A 10,507-nucleotide genomic window follows, 5' to 3' on the forward strand; every position below is an offset into this window, starting at 1 on the left:
CCTAGGCATGGCATTTCTGTTCAGAAATTACAAAATAAGAAAGCCAGTAGTCAAAAACATAAAGCGCAGAGCTGTGGCCTCTTGACCTGCAAAAAAAAAATCCCAGATAGGATCTTAACCACCCAAAACAACGGTGAAGAATTCCCCGTGCGTTTCTGAAGTCTTTGCTAAATGAGTTTCGGAGAAATACTTGCAATTAAATTAATGAGTTTTGCGTCTGTCACAACCTCTGTTTTATCATGAAATTATCGCCGATTCTGTAATACAAATTAATAACGGTATTATCCCTGAAAATCAGCAATCCTTCAAAAAACAGCTGCTTTCTTATTTTTCTTCAGATGTACGGAGCCTCAAAGTGCTAGAGTGGCACATTGACACCTGTCTATGAGCGCTGAAAAATATAAGCTTGCCAGTAAATGCAGAGGTGGCGGTGGATCTGAGCTGTATACTAAGGGATGTCGTAACAGGCCAAGTGACAGCTCTGTGTTTTCATTTTCATTTGATTCATTCTTCCAAGCATCTTTAAGCAGACTCATTCGTTTCTTAAATTACTACAAAAAGCTTAATAGCTGCATTAAAAATATCATTATGTAAGGATGCTTAGAATAAGTAGCAAAAGAAAGACCCATTAGGAATTGTTTTAAGACATATTTGTGCTCCTCAGTATTTTTGGCTTGTTTTAGGCCATGTTCCCAGTATAACTCAGAATTGCCTCCAAAACAAATCCACTTTAATATTCTGCCATCATGGAGCCTTGGGTGTTGCCCAGGAAATTCACATGCAGCTTGTAGTTTGGATTATGATTTCTGCTCCTCTTCTCCCAAATCACAGAACTGTAGTTCAGTGATTCATTGAAGCATGCTGGCCTGTCAGCAGTGCAACTGTTGAAGAGATTGATTTTCTCTGGCTATGTGCTCTATGGGTTTTCTAATTTTCTATAAATTATATTTTTGACACTTTCAATTCCTGTCAATTTTAGCTGAAACTAAATGTGTTGATCAATACATTCCAAGATTATAAAAAGATGGAGGAGCTAGACAGTAAGATGATAATCCTCATTTGCTCTGAAAATCGGGCTAAAATTTTATTTTTAGGAATATTTTGGAGAATTGATCAGTCTATTCATAACAGAGGCACTGACTGTGAAGCACTGATTCGCTAGAGGTGTTGCTTGGTTTGCTGCTGCTCTGCTGTTGTACTCTCTGATAATACTTTTGCTTCCAGAATATAAGCCAAAATAAAGCTTGGTGCACACTGAAGTTGGCAGAAGAAAAAATGTACCATGTTATCCCTTCTCAGAATCATCAAAGATTTGGAACTACTCTGTTTGAGCAGAAGTTCCCCCTCCTGGATCAGCACACAGCCAGTGTTTGTTAGTGGGGGCCCATTTACAGGGCACAGAGGGTCGCTCATCCCACCATCCTTGTTGTATCCAGTTCTACCAGAAAGCTGATCCCTGGTTGTCAGTGGTGGTGACACTGAATTGGCAGGTTCTTGCAGAAAACACAAAGAAAAATGATCACTTTCTAATGCTTTATAGTGAGGAAGCTGTGGTTGGAAGGCATCTCCAAGGAGAGTAGACTCTTCTTCAAGTAGGTGAGCATTTAAAAAATAGAAAGGATTTGGCTAAAGGGAGGTCGCAATCCTGTTGTCTTCCTTTAGTGTCTAATTTAACAGTTTGGAAGTTAGTAGGATGTCAGAACATCTTCCTAAGTTAGGATAAGGATGACATGCTTACATTTTTATGTGGAAGTGTTGACACGACCCTCAGATTAAATTCTTGGGCTATATTTTTCCAAGTGCAGCATGTTTGGGTTTTTTTTTGTTGTTGTTGTTGTTGTCGTTTTTTGGTTTGTGTGGTTGTTTTTATTTGGTTTGGTTTTTTTGGGGTTTTTTTTTGTAGGTTGTTTTTGGGTTTGGTTTTGGTTTTTTGTTTTGGTTTTGGTTTTTTTATTGATGCTGGAGCAGAACCTGTTTTGTTGCCTAATTTTCTTGGCTCAGAATATGTATGTTGTTGCCCTAGCCTTGTGAGAAAGATGGCATTTGTAGTCATGCTGAGCTTTTTTCAGAAGGTGGCAGCAGCTTATTACTTATAAAAAAGAGATGGCTGCTAAACATCAATGTCTACCTAAGGCAAATCTTAGATTCGTAACTACTTATACTTAATTTCACATTTCTTTGCTAATATATTGTTGTGAGTGCCTCAGCCTTTCTTTGGGTTGTGGAGTTGCAAATCAAAACTAATATTTAGTTTATAGTAACACGAAAAATATTTTATTCCTGTTTCTCATCAAATTAAAGTTTTGGGATGGCTGATTTTCATGCAGAGGGCCTTAGGAATTCATAAAGATATTTGTCAGGGTTTTACTTTTTCTTTCCCCTTTTCAAAGGATACATGCATGTACTACAGTTTATCGTCCAAACTGTCCACTTCGTCAGGCATGGGCCAGCTAAATAGACTGCTAGATTTCTTTTCCAAAAGGGGAGATTAGATTACACATATATGCTTTACATCCAAACAATACCTGGCAAAGTAATACAGGATCTCAGAATTCATGAATATTCACATTTCCAACCATCTGTTGATTAGTTTCAATCTCTATTCATATTCAAAATACATAAAATAGCTGAAACTATGGGAATAAAGTCTGAGTGCATCTGCTTTGCTCTTCCTTTAGTTGATTTTTTCCAAAGTAACAGAATAACAGGAATTAAAAAAGTAGGGGACAGAAAGGAATGGAGTAGGATAAAAAAGAAATGGAATATGTAGAAAGGGAGCAGGGAGAAAAGGCAAAATTATACCTAGGCTTCCTCATCTGACGTGCTTTCTTAAGGAGTCATGTTTTGCTTGTTTGGTTGGTTTTTTTTGGGTCTTTTTGTTAGGTTTTTTTTGGTTGGAATATGTGCTCAGAAAAAGAAACATATCTTCCTTTTCATTTGATGTCTTCCAGACGCTCTGCAAACAGTAAACACATAATGCAAATGTTATCTGCAGAAAACATGTTGTCGGCATGATGTTATCATTAGACACATTTTCTCTGCTCCAGTTTGCTTGTGAGAATCTGTCGAGTAAACACCCATGATAGATACAAATCAGCTCAGATGCTGGAGTGGACTGTTGATTGACAGCTGAGTTTGAGCAATTTGCCCACGAATGAATTGAAGTGATAACCTTTTCTTTGCAGCTTGACAATTCAGGTTTCTGACCGTGAGAGTAAGAGGAGTTCTGCATAAATAACAGAAGATAGGGTGGTAAATGTTAGAGTGGAAGCAAGGGAATTAACTCAGATATTTAGCTCAGGTTTTGTGTTTTGTTTTTTTTAATATTTCACATCCCTCTCAAGCAAAATTTTGTAATGCTGTGGTACCAGTATGAAAACAGCAGGAGGAATAATTTTTCAAATTCCTGAACGAAAATGTAAATGTGATTGTGAAAGTGCTTCATATCATATTGATTTTATGAACATCCTATGGTGATGCAAATTAAAAAGGTATCACTGGTTCCAGCTTGAGATGGTTCTAGTCCAAGTATGGTAAACATTTTTCCTTGCCCTCTTAAAGGAGACAAAAATAGCCAAGCCCTGCCTTTGGAACGTGTATGCGTGTTTATAATTGTACTTGTCTTTCTACTGCTGTATAAAGTATCAGCGTACTAAAAATGAGAGCTCTCCTAATTGATGAAGTGGATTATAATTAACAACCCCCCTCCTTTCTGTATGCCTGACTGCATTTGTGCCTGGTACAAAGCAAGTATTTTACTGGGAAGGAGTCAGAGACTGACAAAAAAGCAGGAGACAGCGTTTTAGAGACCCTTCCCCACTAGCGGCAGAGGTAAGGATGGGGCTGAGACATCAGGTGATTGCTTTAACATCACGTTCATACGTGCTGCGAGTGCTTCTCTGCCCAGATACTGCATAATTGACTGCACAGCATTAGCCAGGCACCACGTGGTACAGCACAGACACTCTGACGGCAAAAGCACTGAGGTTCTGCTACTGAGAGAAAGATTCCAAAGTATTTATAACAAAAACCCCTCCTTGTACAGAGCAAGGATGGGTAGGGGTGAGAAGAGAGGAGCCATTTCTGTAAAGTGAAGTTAGTGGTGTTTATTAACTGGTGTAGAAGTGAAATTCCCTCTGAGAAGAGGTCACATAATCATCATGCTCCTTGCTGCCTTCTCCTAAGGCATTACTAGGGTGAACTGACTCTTTCACAAAAATCAAAATCAGGCAGGGTAAAAATAAGCAAATGAATTCTAGTATTGCTGACAGAATAATACCACTCTTACCACGTATCTTTGCCAGATCTTGGAAAAACACATTTCTTTTCAACTGGAATCCACCAAATACTCCTTCAGCATCCTTCTGGTCAGTGCAACAGCAGTGGCAGCTGCTTCTTGGGGCATTAAACCTGTAAAACCACAGTCTGAGGGATGAAGGACAGTTATTTAAAAGAATATAATAAAATAGTTCTCTGGGAAAGGGTTAGTTATGATTAGAGCCACAGATTTTTACCCAGAATTTCAGCCAGTTCTGTAGAAATAGGTTACCAATGATTTACAAACAGCAAAAACCTAATTTAACAGCCAGAGCCTAGGTTAAGCTAGGAGCAGAAAAATTGCCTTGTAAACTGCGTCATTAAGAGGGGAACAATTGAGAGAAGGAAGATTAATCAATACTATGCATTTTTTTTACAGTCAGCATATTATCACCTTTGAAGACACTGTCTCTGTATTTGTACTGTAGCAGAACAATTTGTGCTCCAAGGTGCTAGCCAAACAAAGATTTGTATAAGCTGTGTCCATCAGTCATTGAAAAAAATTCCTACTGCATATTGAAAGTGTGGAGAACTATTTCATGTACTGTTTGAACATACTGAACTGACAACCCAAATCCTTTATACCTGGGTTTTTGGAGGGTTGTTTTTTTTTGTTTGTTTGTTTGTTTTTTTGACATTCATGAAGTTTTGATATGCATAAAACTATAAAAGATCGCTTCCCAGAAGGAAAATATCTAGCTGAAAAAATTGCTCATTGCTATTTCAGCCATGGATTCTTCTGCAGCGCAGCATGGTGATAAAAATCAGCTGGGTAACACGCTCATGATTAGTGAGTCAATGGGAGCTGGTGGCAGCCTTGACATTGATCAATAATGTCAAGATTTTGAAACAGGTTGCAAAATAATAGCAGGCTCGGCAGATGCCACCGAATTAGCAAATACATTGGATGCAGCTACCAACACTCCCTTTTCTCTAAGTGATCCCTCATGATTTTCATAGAAAGGCCAAAAAGAAGCCAAAGAGTTGGTCACTGGGAGCAATTTTATATGGAATTCTTAATTTATGGACTCTACCATTTAATATGCTCCTCTTACATTAATTGTTTTGAACTTCTCAGCGCTTGTTCGTTTTTGGCAGTTTCCAAACTCTTTGGCAATGTTTTGCAATGGCAGCAGAGCCTTTGTATTCTGATTCTACAGGAAAACAGAAATATAATTATGATAATGTTTACTTTACTGGCAACAGTAAAAACCATGTGCTGACTGGACAGCTTTGTCTATACTGAAAGGAGTCAGCTTCCTCCACTCCATTCTTTTTACTTTAGACCTCCATTGCAAAAGACAGAACTCCTTGTAAACTCAAATATACTTCCATTTTCTTCCAGACTTCTCTGTTTTCTGCTCTTATCTTGGAGATGTTAAATAATGGTAATGAGTGTAGCAATCATTGCATGTAATTTTAACCCATTTTGTTACAGCTAATAGATCTCTCAGTGGCATTTCTAAAGCAATTTCTTGGATAAAGCTTTGTCTCTTAACACTGAGAATGCATTGGCTGGTTTAGCAAATCAGCTAGCACTGGGAAAATGTGCAGCTCGGTTCAGTTGGTCACCTGAGTTGATGCTTTCTTATCCTTCTACTGTCTTAAGTGCATGCAGCCATGATTGGGTGGAAAGATTATAAAATTAATGTAAAGGTATTCTGAACCTTGTTCAAAAACAGTAGAAGACTGTTATTAGGTTTTCACTTGATTTTTAAAAATTGAAGCAATAGCTTATGTAGCCTTGCCCTATTGGTTTGCCTAGCTAGTATTTCGTCAAAGAATTAGGACCCAATGTATTTTTCTGTTGGAGGCATAAAAAATGAACCCATGATAGCTGGAAGCACAACATTTTTTCTTCATCTGAAGCTGTACAAAGAAGAGGGGTAGATGCTTTCTCTGTCTTGGAGAGCAGATCACATAACTTGTCGTCCCAGCTCTGACAAAAGTCTTCTGCTGGCTTTAGCTGTCTTTGGGTCAGATCCAAACCTGCATCTCTTATTTGCAAATTGGAAATGCTAATAGACATCTATAAATGGAGAGTTGCAATAGAGAAATTAATTAATATTAATAACACACTTTTAGGTCATTGCGTTGAATAATTAAGTGATGCAATTAAAAATATTGTTGTTGGCTTTCTCAGTTCAATTCAGGTCCTCTTTTGCTGTTAATCTGACTGTGTTTGCCTTTGATTTCTCTGTTTGGATATCTGTGGGGTTTTTTTTAAGCACTCTGACTACAATTCTAGCAGTTGCATTGTAGGTCACACACACACAAATCCTTCCAGATGAAATCAGTGGTGTGATGTAGTGGTGTTTCTGCTTTGGTACCAGTGGAGAAACAGGTTTTATGTGTGTCAAAACTGGCCTGTTAATTGGAGCACTTATATGAGTTTTATCCCAAGCATTTAACTTCTATCCTCATAAAAAAAGTCTTTCTGGACTTCAAAGCTAGAGGGCTGTTAAATTACCTTAGACAGATGAGAGAGTGGAATTTTCTTTAAACTGGGCTGCAAATCACAGATTTTGTATTGAAGCTTGAGGCAAAATGACTTGAATGCAAATAATCCTCCAGTGTTCTTCCTACTGTTCTCCAGTATGTGCCTCCAAGGATGCATATGCTTCCTCACAGGTGACAAACTTGGCTAGGCAAATAACACACAGGGTGCCAGCATAAAAAAAATCCCAGTAATTTTATCTCAGTGATCTGTATTTTAAGTGTTCTCACAGTATATACGCTGTGGTGGGAGAAGATCTGCATTTTGATACAGATTACCAGGTAATTGAGCAATGAAGATCACTGGTTGCATTAATCAAAAAAGGTCCTAAATGTGATATAGACTTTGTTCCAGAGAGTGTAAGTTTCAAAATCTTCCCAACACTTCAGATTTCATTATTATGTAATAAGAACCCAGAGCTTGAATACATATGTGAGCTATTGCATATTACAATTTCCAGAATTGGCTGGTAATATTATTGAAAAATACTTTTTAAATGCACATGAATACCTTTTATTACTTCAAAGGTGGACTTGAAACATTGGGTTAACAACTATTTTCTCAGAGTTTTTACACTTCTTATCTGAGCTAATCTGGAAAGCATTTCTTTCAGACCCTGAGAAACAACTCCCCTGAAACTCAGTTATGTCAGGATATGAAGGTTCCAGCAGGTTCATGGTTTGACCAAATACTGACTTTTCATGTTTATATATATATATACATATATACATATACATATACATATACATATATACATATATATATATATATATATATATATATATCCTGGGCTGCATCAGAAGGAGTGTGGGCAGCAAGTCAAAGGAGATGACTTTCTCCCTTGACTGTGCTCTCATGAAACCTCACCTGTAGTACTGCATCCAGCTCTGGTGCCCCCAGCATAAGAAAGACATGGAACTGTTCGAGTGAATCCAGAGAAGGGCCATAAAGTTGATAAGGGCACTAGTGCAACTCCTCTTTGAAGACAGGCTGAGAAAGTTGGGGCTATTCAGACTGGAAAAGAGAGTGGAGACCTCATAGCAGCCTTCTAGTATCTGAAGGGGGCTTACAAGGAAACTGGAGAGGGACTCTCCATCAGGAACTGCAGTGATAGGATGAGGAGTAATGGGATCAAACTGAAAGATGGGAAATTTAGGTTGAATATTAGAAAAAAATTCCTTACTGTGAGGGTGGTGAAGCACTAGAACAACTTACCCAGAGAACTTACTAATGCACCATCCCTGGCAGTTTTCAAGGCCACATGGAATGGGACTTTGAGCAACCTGGTCTGTGGAAGTTGTCCCTGCCCATGGCAGGAAGTTTGGAACCAGATGAACTTCAGGGTTCTTTCCAACCCAAACCATTCTATGATTCTATTCCATGAAGATACTACATTCTTACCTAAACCAGACAGTGCTTTAGCCAGTGTAAAGGGCTGTGACAGAACACAACTTAAATGCATTACACAGTACACTTTTCACCTAGGTGGTTTTCCCATTGCTAATATTGTACAGAAGTTATTCATACTGAAACTGGGAAACTGAGATTAGGAGTGGTGCAATTGACAGTAAGAGTGTATTTTATTTGAATCATGAAGCCATTTTAAAAGGATTTCCCTGCACAGTCAAGTTATTGTGCAGTGCATATGGGCTTGGCACTTCTGGAGTTGAAAGCCTGCCCATATTTTTACATTTCCAGCAGCTACAGAGAAGCAGAAGGACTAATCCTGAGCCCATGTCACCAGAGTAATGTTAGCCCTCTGAATGAGATGTCTTTTGCTGGTAACTCATATTCCTGACTGGAACTCATACCATATTCAGCAGAGTTACTGAGGCTTTGGTATAGGATATTATGGGGCTATCTGACTGTAGAAGGTCTTCATTATTATTGTTTGATTGTAAGGCATGCGCACACTGCAATAGCTCATTTTGATAAAATTACTGAATTTATTTGTTCTTCTTGTCTAAGTGTTGTAGAGTAGATCTGGCTGTATATATACAGCCTCTGCCAATATACAGTCTACTAGTGTTCAGATTCTTAATGCTTAGATAAATACTGGAATACATACATTTTCTTTTCCATTCTCCTTTCTCTATATAAAAAATTAAAGTCTTCTCCAAGGGCTAAGAAATTTGGCTATGTGTGGGACAAAGATTCAAATGTGTTGCTTAGTTAGATCAATCTCACAAATCACACTACTGGGTGCATCCAGACTGGAATCTGAGGAATTTTCTCAGGTTCTGTATAAACTTCCTGCCAGATGGTATGGAAAGTTTGGATAGTGTGTGGGATTGACAGTTTATTTGAGAGGTAGATTAAAGTGATAATGGTATGTGCTATAGGGTTTTCTGGTATTTTTGAACAGCTCTAAAGAAAGCTTATATGCTTCATTTAATGTTGTTAAAAAAGATCTCTCCTCTAATACTTTAGCTTTTCCATTTTTATCATCAACTTTTTTAATCCAGATGAGGCAACAATATGTTTACCCCCTTTTTTTTCCCAAGAAAAGGGGCAGAAGCATAATGTAATTTAATGCTTACATGAATTAGCAATTTAACCACAGTGTCACAATATTTTTTTTGTGTAATTGTTACTCAACTCCTATTTTCATTTAAAAACTAGGTGAAATATATTTAGGTAATTTCCATACTTCATAGAAAAATATTTAAGCTCCTGCAGTAGAACTCTCCTCTCCTTAGTGGAAATAAAGTTTTTGTGAATAAGCATCCTCCTCGAAAATAATAATCATGTAATATTTTTTTAAGAATAGTGCCATTAGCCAGTTAATGCTTTAATTACAGCATGAATGGCAAAAAGGGAAAGACTTTACTGTTGTTTTGTCAGCTATGGTATTAATAGGGCATTTCAGCTTTGCTTACTCACTTTCTATGAGTTGTTGTTGAAACTTCGAGTCTGAGGATCATTTCTTTGGTGTCACTCCATATTCAGTACATCCCAAGATGAAATACCATCTCAAGGTAAAGACTCTTTAAAACCTGGGATCTGATTCCATGATGTCTCAGTCTTTCATGGCCTCTGGATATTCTCTCTTTGTCTCTCCATTGGTTTGACACAGAAAGGAATGGCAGATGTGTTACACAATTATACAATTTAAAAATTGCTTAAGCATTGTAGGCTGTTCAGTGACTATAACACACCTATCCACAGGCTGGCATTGCCTTTGGTCACAATACCACTTAGTCATGAGCCCATTCTTAATGGAGTTTGGGATCCTGCCTTATTTTACAATGTGTGTCCCTTGATTACAGCGAATTTATCCTCCTATTGCTTTAAGCTGTTTCAATTATTTATTAATCTGTGTATTGCTTTAAAGAGCTTAGCAATAGCCTGCATGAATACCCAGTATAATTTTCTCCTGTAACAAAGCTGCCAAATCCTTGCAATATGTTGCCCAATCATCACCCTGCTCTGCCCCAGCTAGCTCATGGCCTTTCAGCATCCAGGCAGCCATGCTAATTCAGGCTGCCTCTCCAAAACCAGACACCAGGATCATCCCTACACAACACTTCAGCTTTAGAATCTGAGAAATAGCATTTATCATTATAATTTAACATTAGCATTTAATAGAATTTTATTTATCTAAGGGGGTGTTATTATTTTGGTATTACAGGATATAACACTTATTAGACAAAGAGAATAAAGGGAACATCTGCTTAAACAATTTCCATATCC

This window comes from Sylvia atricapilla, chromosome 3 (assembly GCF_009819655.1).
Source record: "Sylvia atricapilla isolate bSylAtr1 chromosome 3, bSylAtr1.pri, whole genome shotgun sequence".
NCBI lineage: Eukaryota > Metazoa > Chordata > Aves > Passeriformes > Sylviidae > Sylvia > Sylvia atricapilla.